This window comes from Triticum aestivum, chromosome 2B (genome assembly GCF_018294505.1).
Source record: "Triticum aestivum cultivar Chinese Spring chromosome 2B, IWGSC CS RefSeq v2.1, whole genome shotgun sequence".
Taxonomy (NCBI): domain Eukaryota; kingdom Viridiplantae; phylum Streptophyta; class Magnoliopsida; order Poales; family Poaceae; genus Triticum; species Triticum aestivum.
In genome coordinates, this window is record NC_057798.1 from 52,777,521 (window position 1) to 52,789,758 (window position 12,238).

A 12,238-nucleotide genomic window follows, 5' to 3' on the forward strand; every position below is an offset into this window, starting at 1 on the left:
CAAAATGATGTTCCATTCGATCGATCAGAATAAAATGTATGTTCAATAGCAGACTTGAGTAATATCAGAAATCTAAGATCAGTGAGTAATATGCTAATGGCAAGCAGGCAATACACATTATTTTACACTGTTTCTCAGGCTACTTTACACCGCAAGTTGTCGGAGCTGAAGCTTGACACATGGTAAATTGGTAAGTTCATCCATGCTTTTACCAGCATAATTGAACATACATTAGGATGTATCTACTAGGGAATTCCTGTCTAGCATGGAATACGATCGTTGGCCAGTTGCCTGACCATATAATTAATACTCTCTCCGTTCTGAATTACTTGTCGCACATATGGATGTATCTAGATGTATTTTAGTTCTAGATACATCCATTTCAGCGACGAGTAATTTGGAACGGAGGGAGTATGACTGTCCTAATATGCATGATGAAGTTAGTTAGGTTCATCTAACATATAGTTGTAGCAGTAATCCCAGTAGTATAAATACTGAACGCTTCTCCACACTGAACTTGTTCTCAATTCTATTGCCATTGAGAATTAAGAATTTGGTGCATATCTCTCTCTATATTTGTAATAGTGTGTGAGATATTGGAGTGGACCAAAAAGTAGAAGGTTTGAGGTTCCGGTTGTCTCCTACAATAGCAGTAGCGTATCACCACCCCACTAACCTGTGCCTCTCTAGTGGACACTAGCATTAAGGGCATGCGTTGGCATGGCAGACAACCACCTGCCGTTTGTGAATTGTTGTTTGAATAAGCTAGGTATTATTACATCCATCTTACCACAACAGGAACAAAGATTTCAAAAGCTGGTAGCAAAGACAGTTGATTGCAGATCCTTGCCCAGACGCAGTTGGTGAGGAGAGGGCGGTAGGTGAGGTGTTAAGGAATTGTAGTGTGGAGTAGGCGGCACTCAAACAAGGGGTGTAGGCAGAGGATATTGGTGGTGAGACACTGAGACGCGCATGGTGCCTTGTTGCAGCAAGAGGGGCCCCGGAGAGAAATCAAATCTGCCATTGACAAGGTGCCACTTATGTATCAAAAATTTGGAACGTTGAGGGTACCCTGCAATCCTCTTTAGTTCAACTAAATGAAATTAATTTTCAGAATTCATGTTACTTTTGAAAATTTAGTTCTTTTGGTTGAACTAAGTAGGGTCGGAGGGACCCTAAAGGTTCCAAATTTGCATGCCTAGTGTCACCGGTTGTAAGTGTCATGACTATATTGCCCAGTTGGTTGAGCATCCAAATTGTTTGGTTGTTTTGGTTGTATATGATTTTTACATCTGCATGACAAAGTTAGGTAGACTTATCAAAGTGTTATTACTATTCAAGTTATACTAGTTATTATAAGTACTTAGCACTTCACCTGATTTTACCTGTCCTAAGTCTACTACTGCCTACTGTAGTTCTTGAGAACCATGAAGTTAATACATGTATTTCCTTTGCATATTCATAGAGTCTACATGATATATTTAAGTATAACAAAAATACAATGTTGTGAAATAACCCGCTAAAGTTGGTCCCGGGAGTCTTCTTCATTGATTGTGAAAAAATTGTTATCAGTAAGTTCTTTGATAAAAAATTAGGAGGAAAGTTGCACACAATTAACCCGGGGTTCTTGAGGATTCCGGACTAAATGATCTAAGTCAACCAAAGCAGATCAGTTCGTAGATATTTGGTCCTTCCCTTGACACGTAAATTAAAACAAGATAAAAAAAGACAAATTGACAATTCAAGCAAGATGCAACATTGTCTATTTTCTTTCGTGTGGTGTGTTGTGGTCCAACTACAATGCAGGTGGGGAGGACGACACACAAACTGAAACACTGCATGCTCTAATACACAAGTGAAACACTTCTCGTATGACTTCATCCGAAAAGTTTCATCCTTTTCGTGGCCACTGATCCGCGTCGGCTTCATGTAACACTTTGCTTGCACCTTCCACTGCCACACCACTTACTTGTCATAGATCACTTACTCATGCATTGACCATCGGCAACTGGTAACCGTACACAACAGCAGGGAAAAAAAAACTGAAACTACCCCCGCAACGTCCGCCTGGGCTACTCAGGCAGCTACTCGATCCATTTTTCTTGGCAGTTCCCCATGTGTCCTCCCCTCGCCACAGCCGGTCCCTTCCTGGAGGCGACACATCACTGGTGGAAAAACAGGCTTCCGTCCAGCCCCATAAGTCGCGAAGCTGTAGGAACCGCGACTAATGGGACCTTTAGTCGCGGTTCTGGAGGTGAACCGCGACCAAAGGCCTGGGCCCAGGGTGCTCGGTGGCCAGCTGGCGCACGTGAGGGTCTTTAGTCGCGGTTGGCCAGGACAACCGCGACTAAAGGCCTTCGGGCACCTTTAGTCACGGTTTGCCAGGCCAACCGCAACTAAAGCCCCTCCCCTATATATACCCATCCAGCAGCCAACACTTAGCCATTTGGAGCCATTCTCTTCACAAGTGGGTGTAGGTTTGCTTTTGGTTCCTCTTATGCACATAAGGTGTTTGATGAAATGCCCCAAGAGTATGAAACAAACATGACATGAAGTGTTGGAGCCACACTCCTCGATCGAGGTTAGCAACTTGATGAACCTTTGATGTGTCATTGATAAAATATGCATGTGTGCAGTTCATTGTTTAATTTATATTGTTTGTAGCTAGTTAGTTTAACAAATGCATGATGGTTAATTATATATTTTATATTATAATAATGCAGATGAATCGGCAATGGATGTACGGTAACCGACTCTCCGGCGAGTTCACTACGGGTTTGAAAGATTTCCTCGTAGTGGCTAATGCGAACAAGTAGGGGGGTTTTGTTATTTGTCCATGTGTTATCTGTAAGAATCAGAAGGGTTACTCTTCCTCAAGAGATGTTCACATGCATCTGCTTCGGCACGGTTTCATGCCAAGCTATAATTGTTGGACCAAGCATGGAGAAAGAGGGGTTATAATGGAAGAAGATGAAGAAGGGGATGATTTCATTGATGAAAGCTATCTTGCTCATTTCGGTGATACTTTCATGGAGGATGCTGAAGGTGAAGGGGAAGGTGAAGAAGAGGCACGTGATGATCCCGTTGATGATCTTGGTCGGACCATTGCTGATGCACGGAGACGCTGCGAATTATATTACCCGTGATGTGTAATAATTTATTGTACCAAACTTTGTTGAATGGATCACGTGAATTATATTACCCGTGATGTGTTTGGTGTCCATTTTCGAATGATACATGAAATTTGGAGTGATGTAGTCCATGACGCTCTGCAGAGTCCGGCCGTACCACCATAGCCGACGACCGGCCTCTGGTATATTATTTTGAATAGAATTAGTTTTATTTTTCTGAATTTTTTGATATATTATTTGTATTTTTAACATTTTGAATTGAATTAGTTTTATTTTTCTGAATTTTTTGATATATTATTTGTATTTTAACATTTTGAATTGAATTAGTTTTATTTTTCTTAATTTTTTGATATATTATTTGTATTTTTAGAATTTTGAATTGAATTAGTTTTATTTTTCTGAATTTTTTGATATATTATTTGTATTTTTAGAATTTGAATTGAATTAGTTTTATTTTTCTGAATTTTTTGATATATTATTTGTATTTTTAACATTTTGAATTGAATTAGTTTTTTTTTCTGAATTTTTTGATATATTATTTGTATTTTTAACATATTGAATTGAATTAGTTCTATTTTTCTTAATTTTATGATATATTATTTGTATTTTTAACATATTGAATTGAATTAGTTTTATTTTCTTAATTTTTGATATATTATTTGTATTTTTAAGATTTTGAAAAAGAAAAAGTATTTGGAAAATACCTTTAGTCGCGGTTGGCCTGCCCAACCGCGACTAAAGGTGGTTGCGCGCGGGAACGAAAAACCCGCCAAAAAAGTCCTTTAGTCGCGGGTCGCCTCCCCAACCGCGACTAAAGGTTACCCTTTAGTCGCGGGTCGCCTCCCCGACCGCGACTAAAGGTTCTCCTTTAGTCGCGGGTCGCCTCCCCAACCGCGACTAAAGGCCCTTTAGTCGCGGGTCGCCTCCCCAACCGCGACTAAAGGGGGGGCTATAAATACAACCGCCCGACCCGTCGCCTCCATTTCTCCGCTCGTTCTCTGCCGCGCCGAAGGCCTGCCGCCCTCGCCCTCGACGCCGCCCGCCGTCGACCTCGCCCTCGACGCCGCCCGCCGTCGCCCGCGCCCTCGACGCCGCCCGCCATCGCCCGCCGCCCCCTCTCGCCCACGTACGGCGCCCGCCGCCCCCTTTCGCCCTAGTACGCCGCCCGCCGGCCTCCCTCGCCCACCACCGCGCCGCCTCGCTGCCCTCAACGTCGGCGGCCGGCCTCGCCGCCCTCAACGCCGGCGTTGATCGAGAGAGAGAGAGAGAGAGAGAGAGCAGAGAGAGAGAGCAGAGAGAGCAGAGAGAAAGAGCGATGATCGAGAGAGAGAGAGAGAGCAGAGAGAGAGAGAGCAGATAGAGCAGAGAGAGAGAGAGAGAGAAGAGAGAGAGAGAGAGAGAATTTTTTAACTAGTTAATTAACAAAAAAAACGATAAAATTTGATAATTAACAAAAACGGTAAATAACTTAGTTTAACAAAAACGGTAAATAACTTAAAACTTGATAATTAACAAAAAAAACCGTAAAATTTGATAATTAACAAAAAAACGTATATACGGAGAGGGGCGGCGAGGGGGGCGGCGATGCGCGCGGTGTTTTTTTAGGGATCGAGAGGGGACGGCGAGGGTTATAAATGTGTTGTCCTCGCCTCCCCTCTCCGTGACGCCGTCGTCTGCCGCCCCGTCTCGCGCTCTACCGCGACACCCTCTCCCACCCCTTCCTCGCCCCCTCCTTTTGCCACCGCCCTTTCGCCACCGCCACCGCCACCGCCCCCCTTCTTCACTTAATTAATTTGTTTTTACTACATGTTTTCAGGACTGACATAATGGCGGACGATAGAGCTGACCCGATTATGGACAACTATGATCCGGACGGTGAAGCACATATGTTCGGCATCATAAACGGCGATATTCTATATGTGCCGACCGGAGAAGAAGAAGATGATATCTCTTCTTATCTGAACCTTGACGGTGAAGATGAAGGGCGCCGTCAGCAAGATGATGCCGAACAAACGTCGATAAACGACGATCTTCAAATGGAAGTAGCAACCACCTCCGGCGCCGAGGTATATATATACATTGAGCCTCTGGTGATACAAACTAACTGATTTGAATAAATATGTGTGTACTAACGCGCGCGACTCTTTCTTATTTTAGCCCTCGGCCGGATCGTCGAAACAATCGAGTACGTCGTCAAAGCGTGGCGCAACCAAGACGATGAAACAAGGAGAAACATGCACCATCGAGGTTGTCGACAGTGCAACCGGCAGGCCGCTGGAGCCCCGCAAGAACGCCACCAAGTTTGTCAGCCAATGCGGAGCCATTGTTAGAGACAACGTCTCGATCACCGTCCAGGAGTGGAATGAGCCAAAGAAGGCACGAATTGATGGTTTCACTTTTGTCGATAAGAGAACAAAAAAAGATTGCTTCAAGAAGCTTATGGAACATTTCGTTCTACCTCCGGAATACAACAAATTCGATGAGGAGGGTAACAAGATTGAGGAAAACAAGGAGAGGAGGAGGCTAGTCAAACAGTTCGCTCTTCATAAGATGGTCGACGCATTCCGGAAATTCAAGCAAAATCTAGCCCATGACTTTGTCAAGCAGAACAAGACTCCGGATTTCAAAGGACAATATGAGAAACTGAAACATGATTGGCCAGAATTTGTGAAGCAAAAGAAATCGGAGCAGTTCATTCAAATATCGAAAAAAAATAAGGAAAATGCGGCTAAGAAGGAGTACAATCATGTTATGGGGCCAGGAGGGTATCGCATTTGGGTGCCTAGGTTGGAGAAGATGGAGAACGAGCTGAGGGCGCGAGGAATCCGTCCAGGTACGGAGGGATGGGACCCAAGGGCCAAAAGCTGGTGGTACGGGCATGGGGGAACGCTGAACCCGGAGACAGGGGAGTGTGTTTACCGGGGCAAATTAATTAAACCCACCCAAGCCCTTATTAACGCAATGAGGGATGCTCAACAGGGGAAGATCAAGTTCAACAGAGAGAACGACGCGCTGACAAAAGCCCTCGGGAATCCTGAACACGGAGGACGTGTACGAGGCATGGGGCACATTCCGTGGAAAATAGGGTTCCCCCAGAACGATGACCCGTACGGTTACAGAAGCCGTAAGAGAAAGATGGATCGGGAAGCAGATGTTGTGGCGCGATTGGCATCGGAAATGGATGTGATGAAGAAAACCATGAGTGTACTAGTAGCCGAAAGAGATGCAGCTCGGGTGCAGCATGAAGATCATCCAGCGGATCTCGGAAGCCAGCAGCGGAGAAGCAGCGTGGCTTCCACGGAGGCCCCACCGGCTGGTGCAGATGCACCGACGATCGAAATTACTGCACCGGAGCCTCTGGTGGTCGAAATTACTGCACCGGAGCCTCTGGTGGTCGAAATTACTTCACCGGAGCCTCCTCGCTACCCCGTGGACGATATAAAGGAGATGAAAGAATGTCATCTGTATTATCCTATCGGGAACATGTCCATGAAGGTAGCCATCGGCAGTGCTTTACCATGTTTACCTGGAGCACTCCACCACAACAACCCCATTCAAGATGGCTATGCTCGTGTCACGGTGGAGGACATAGTCCAAGGGTTTGAGGACCTGGAGATTGACATTGCTACACCTGAAGGGGAGAAAAGACTTGGAGATGTCAAGCGCCATTTCATTCTATGGCAAAAGAAGTTTATCAAGTTTCCAGGCGAGGCGCCAAGGACAACAAGTCCACCCCCCTACGATGGTGGTGGTGGCGGTGGCGGTGGTGGTGGTGGTGGTGGTGGTGGCGGTTCACCTACACCTCCGTCACGTCAGCCGACGCCGCCCCCCAGTCCACAACGTCCGGCGGGTGATCAGCCGCCGCCCCCCAGTCCTCGTCCGGCGGGTGATCAGACGCCGCCCCCCAATCCACCTCCGGCAAAGAAGCAGAAGCAGTCCTGGATTATTAACCCGGACCCTTATGTACCTAAGACCACAAAGGTACCGGAGCCATCACTGAAGCCTCTCCCCACAAGGCCTTGGGAACGTAGTGCCGAGGAAGTCGACGCGGCCGCGGCTGCTGATTTGGAGAAATGGAAGGCGGACTGCAAGAAGAAAAGAGAGCCCGAGCCCAAGCCAGTATTTTCTGATGAGCAAAAGAAGTGGGCTAAGTCATTTTTGAGCACACCGTCCCAAGCCGCGAAGAATCTGCCTAACGACTATGCACGTGAACTTCGCAGGCAGGCACTCATGTTCAAGGAGAACAAAGAGCGGGAGAAGGCCGAAAGTAAAAAAAGCGGGAAACAAGTTGCCCAGCTCGGGGAACAAAGTAAACAATCGATTGCCCCGCTTATAGTGGAAGCCTTCTGTCCGGATGCCCCCGAGATCATACAAGCTGCGGCAGCACAGGGATTGACTGTAACGAGTGCCAGAGAACAAGCGGCCAACTTAGGTATTACTCTTCGTGAACTGTTAGGCCTTGATGAGGCGCCAGTGAAGGAGGTAGTAATTACATATGTCAAGAATGGGCCTCTCGTCGAGCCTGCGCAGGAAAAGGATCTACCTCCACAAATGAAAGGTCTGCTGAAATGGTACAAGGGTTACATAAAAAATAAAAACGCCAAAGAATATATTTATGCGGAAGTTAGACATGAGCATCACTTCAAACATTACTATGTATAAATTGAACTGAGTGAATTGCTCCAGCTTTTCAATCTGCGCGAGCTCGATAAATCTATCATCAGTTGCTACGTTCTGTAAGTGATTTATTAATTTCTACCCCATCTCGTTCATATTGCCTGCACTATATATATGTCCTAACTATATTGTTGTGTCCGCTATTATACATGCAGAATGAAGATGAAGGAATGCAGAGTAAGGAACATCCATGATGTTGGGTTCATTGACCCACACATCGTTAATGGACATGTGTTGGAGCGTTACCCCGCCGACGTGGAGGCAGACCTGTGGCAGTTTCTTACAAAGCAGGAACTCAAAAGTGATATTCTATTTCCTTACCATTTTGAGTGAGTGTTTCTGTCTTGAGCACATTCTCTTTTGTTTACTCCATGCATGGTATGTGGCCGGCTAATCGATGAGTTATGCATGACGTACTGTGCATGTATCGTGTCCGCAGGTTCCACTGGATTCTGCTAGTAATTAAAGTTAACACCTCAGAATGTCTCGTCCACGACTCTGTGAATATGGATCCAAAGCTTTGGGGCGGCATGAGAAGAATGCTGCAGAAGTAATTATTTTCATTCATTTGCGCTCTATATCGATCGGCCTATTTCGTTCATTTCCTAATATCAAGTAACTAATTAATAACTCTCTTGTTCATTTAATTTTCTTTGCCTCGTAGGGTTTGGAGACGGTTCGTAGATACAAAGGTCGGTGAATTCAAAAAAGAGCTAGAATTCAAAATGTTAAAGGCTAAGAATGCTGGGGATATTCAGCCACCAGAGACCAATCTATGTGGATACTATGTCTGTGAGATGATCCGGAGATACACCTCTGAGCGGGTTCCGAGTGATACCAATGCTCAGAGGAATAACCTCCGGTGGATGCTTAGTCCAGAAGCTCGCTTCCGACCACTTCAAGAGGAACTAGCTGGATGGTTCAGCAGGGAAGTCCTCCATCCTAAAGGAGAACATTATTACGAGGACGTAGAACTTTATATGCATTAAATCATGTATGGAAACTTGTTCAAAATTGTATATGGTCATCCGATGATATTGAATATATATTGTATATTCCTCTTGAATTCTTTTTGGTTCTAGTTTCAAATTTATTTGAAATTGTACATTCATATGCATGTATGTAGTACCGTAGAATATATCAAACTCCTTCAAAATTAAAATAAAGCACAAAAGAAATAAAACAATACAAATTAAACAGAAAACAGGTTTAAGGGGGGGGGGGCTAAAACCCTAAACCTGCGGCGGCCTTTAGTCGCGGTTGGCCAGAAGAACCGCGACTAAAGGTCCTCCGCCCCGACGGCCACCTGGCGCCCACGTGGACGGGCCTTTAGTCGCGGTTCTTAAGCAACCACGACTAAAGGGGGGGGGGCCTTTAGTCGCGCCCGTTCGGTCGCGGTTGCGCAACCGCGACTAATGGCAGTTGCGAACCGCGACCAAAGGCCCTTTTTCCACCAGTGCATGTACGTCGTTCCCTTCCTGGAGACGGTGATTTTGGAGAACCCTTCTCATAGTCTTTGCGTTGTCAAGAAATGGTTGGCAATGATGGTCACTGTTATATTTCGTCAATTGTTGTTTTCATTGTTTCGGTTTTATTTTCTCTCTCTCCATCCAGGCATAGCTTTGGTCTTGCATGACTTTGCATTTTGCTGGCATGATCATTCTCTCTCTCTCTCTGTGCGCGCGCGCGCGCATGCTAGTTATGCAAAGGCTAAGTGTGTATTCATTATTATTGTATCCCTCGAAGCTACATTATGAATCAATAAAAATACCCTTTATCAAAAAATGCATTAACCATCAATTGATGATGCAACAGAACAAGCGCCACATTGCTTATCTGTTGTTAAACCTCCTCAATTGCTAAAATGTGTTTTTTTTGTAGATTTAGTGGTGCAAGATGTGGTCGAAATGTGTCACAGAATTAATACGTAGTTCAAGATATCACCATGTCACACACACATGGTCAAAACTAGAATAAATTAACTCTTGGCCAGATCCTGAGTTTCAAAAAGAAAAACGGAAAACACTCCCAGGTCCATGATGGACTCTGGTATTTACATGTACATGCTTAACTGTGTACATTCAGTGCGCTCAAAGAGAATCTTCTTGATCTACTCAATCTCTATCGAAGATAGAACTACTACTACTGCTACATTGTTCATCCTCCGTCCTCGGGAGGCCCCGCCTCACCGGCCACAAGGCTGACTGTTCGGTACCTTGTCTACGGTCGGGCAACATGGTAATGGTTGGGGACGGGTGGTCTTGTGATGGTTCAAGGCATTCGATATCGGGCGCCTTGTCTGGGAAGAGCTTAAGTTCCCGTGGTGGTACGGTGCTGCATAAGAGTGTTGCATGACTGTTGGCTGCTGAAAGGCGAATGTTGTGCTTGTGACGGTCGGTGGCTGTGCTGGAAAAACTGTGCCGCCGGTGTGAGAAACAGGGTGAGGCGATCCAGCGGTACCATGGCCCCAACCTGGGTTGCCCGCGACCCATATCATCATATCATTTTTGTAGCTCCAGAATTGCAGAGCGCACTGTTCCCATCCTGCAGCTCATTCTTCTCCACTGTAACCTGTCTGTGGAAAGAATGAACCAACTGCTCAGTTATGTAGGTATCATGTGATAAAATGCAGTGCCACAATATAAAAAAAATTCTGGAATGATGATTTTGGCATGATTCTTTCCTAGTTATCGTATGCATTTCGTCGGAAAAAAGTTAGCGTATGCATAAATGAAATAATTTGCAGTCCATAGGGTCAGATACTTATTCGAAACCATCAAGTCCGTAACACTGTTTTTGTTTCTTTTCCTAACAAGGAAACTGCAAGGAAGGAAAGATAATTCTAGCTAGAAACGAGTTACATAATAAGATTCATTCTGCAGGGTGCTATTCTCCATTCGGAGAGACTCTAATTGCGTAAGCAGATGTCGAAGTATTTGAGTGGTGTCAGTCAATATACATGCTTTCCCATTGCTCTGCCTGTGTGCTTCTGCAAAATGATGTTGCATTCGATTGATCGGAATAAAATGTTGTTTGATTGAGTAACAGACTTGACTGATATCAGAAATATAGTAAGATGGTTATAAAAGCAGGTAATACACATTAATTCACAGTCCCTCTTAGGCTGCTTTACACAGCAAGTTAATGTCGGAGCTGAAGCTTGACAGATGGTTAGTTTATCCATGTTTCTATCAGCATAAACATATATACATTAGGATCCTTTATCAAAAAAGGAATATATACATTAGGATTTACTAGGGAAATGCATGACACATACTGAACCCCACTATTCACCCGAAGGGACATGGATGAGAACAACGACATGCAGATTCTCATGCCCACGCTCAATTGTAACATTCCAAACAACCACATAGAATTCATATGACTGTCCTGATATGCATGATGAAGTTAGTTAGGTTCATCTAAAGCATATGACATATAGTTGCACTAGTAATCCTAGTACTATAAATACTGAGCGCTTCTCCACATTGAACCCGTTCTCAATTCTATTGCCAATGAGAATTAAGAAGTTGGAGTATATATTTATCTATATTTATAATAGTGTGTGAGATATTGGAGTGAACCAAAAAGTTGAAGGTTGGAGGTTCCGGTTGCCTCCAGCGATAGCAGTAACGTCTCACCACCCCACTAATCTTTGTCTTTCTAGTGGACATTGGCATTGAAGGCATGCGTTGGGGAGTCAGAAGACCACCTCCCGTTGGTGAATCGTTGTTTGAATAGGCTAGGTACTATTACATCCATCTTGCCACAACATGAACAAAGATTTCAATAGTTTTTTTAGAGGAAAGGGGCTCTCGAAAGCCCCGGCTCCATTTGTATTGTACAAACGAAACCACACAGGTCCACCATCATGTTACAAGCACGCGGGGGATACACAGCACACACGCTGCCCCAGCAAAGATCAGTCCGAGCCTCAAATGAAACTACGGCAACTACTAAAGAGAAATAAACTAGACCCGAAGATACTCCAGCCAGCAGAGAAAGAGATCAGAGACGAGACGAGAATACATCATGCAGAGCTCAAGGGAACATCTGATCTCAATCAGTAGCACGGTTGTGCAGCACCTCCGAGCACTTCAGAAGGCCTACCCACGGTCCAGACATAGCAAGGGGGGGGGGGGCTCGCGCTACCTGCTCCAGCTTTGTCACCAAGTGCATCACCCTTTCTTTGACAGGGCCAGAGCATCGAACCACCCAACGTCCAGCATAGAAGCAGTCTTTCTCGACAGAATCTGCATCCCAAGCCAGGGAACATGGTTGAAACAAATGTCGTTACGATATTTCCACGGAGTCCATAGGACAACAGGGTGAAGTAAGCAATCTGAAAGCACAAGTGCTCCCTGGATGATTTTGGTAATTAATGTCAACATATCTCTTGTTGGACTAATACTTTTACCTAGTATGTTTCA

At 44.9% G+C, this 12,238-nt stretch overlaps 1 pseudogene; it reads right to left on the reverse strand.

Moving 5' to 3' along the window:
- Nucleotides 1–9,830: 9,830 nt before the first annotated feature.
- LOC123038929 (protein IRON-RELATED TRANSCRIPTION FACTOR 3-like) lies at nt 9,831–10,816 on the reverse strand (annotated as a pseudogene).
- Between the last annotated feature and the right edge of the window lie 1,422 nt (nt 10,817–12,238).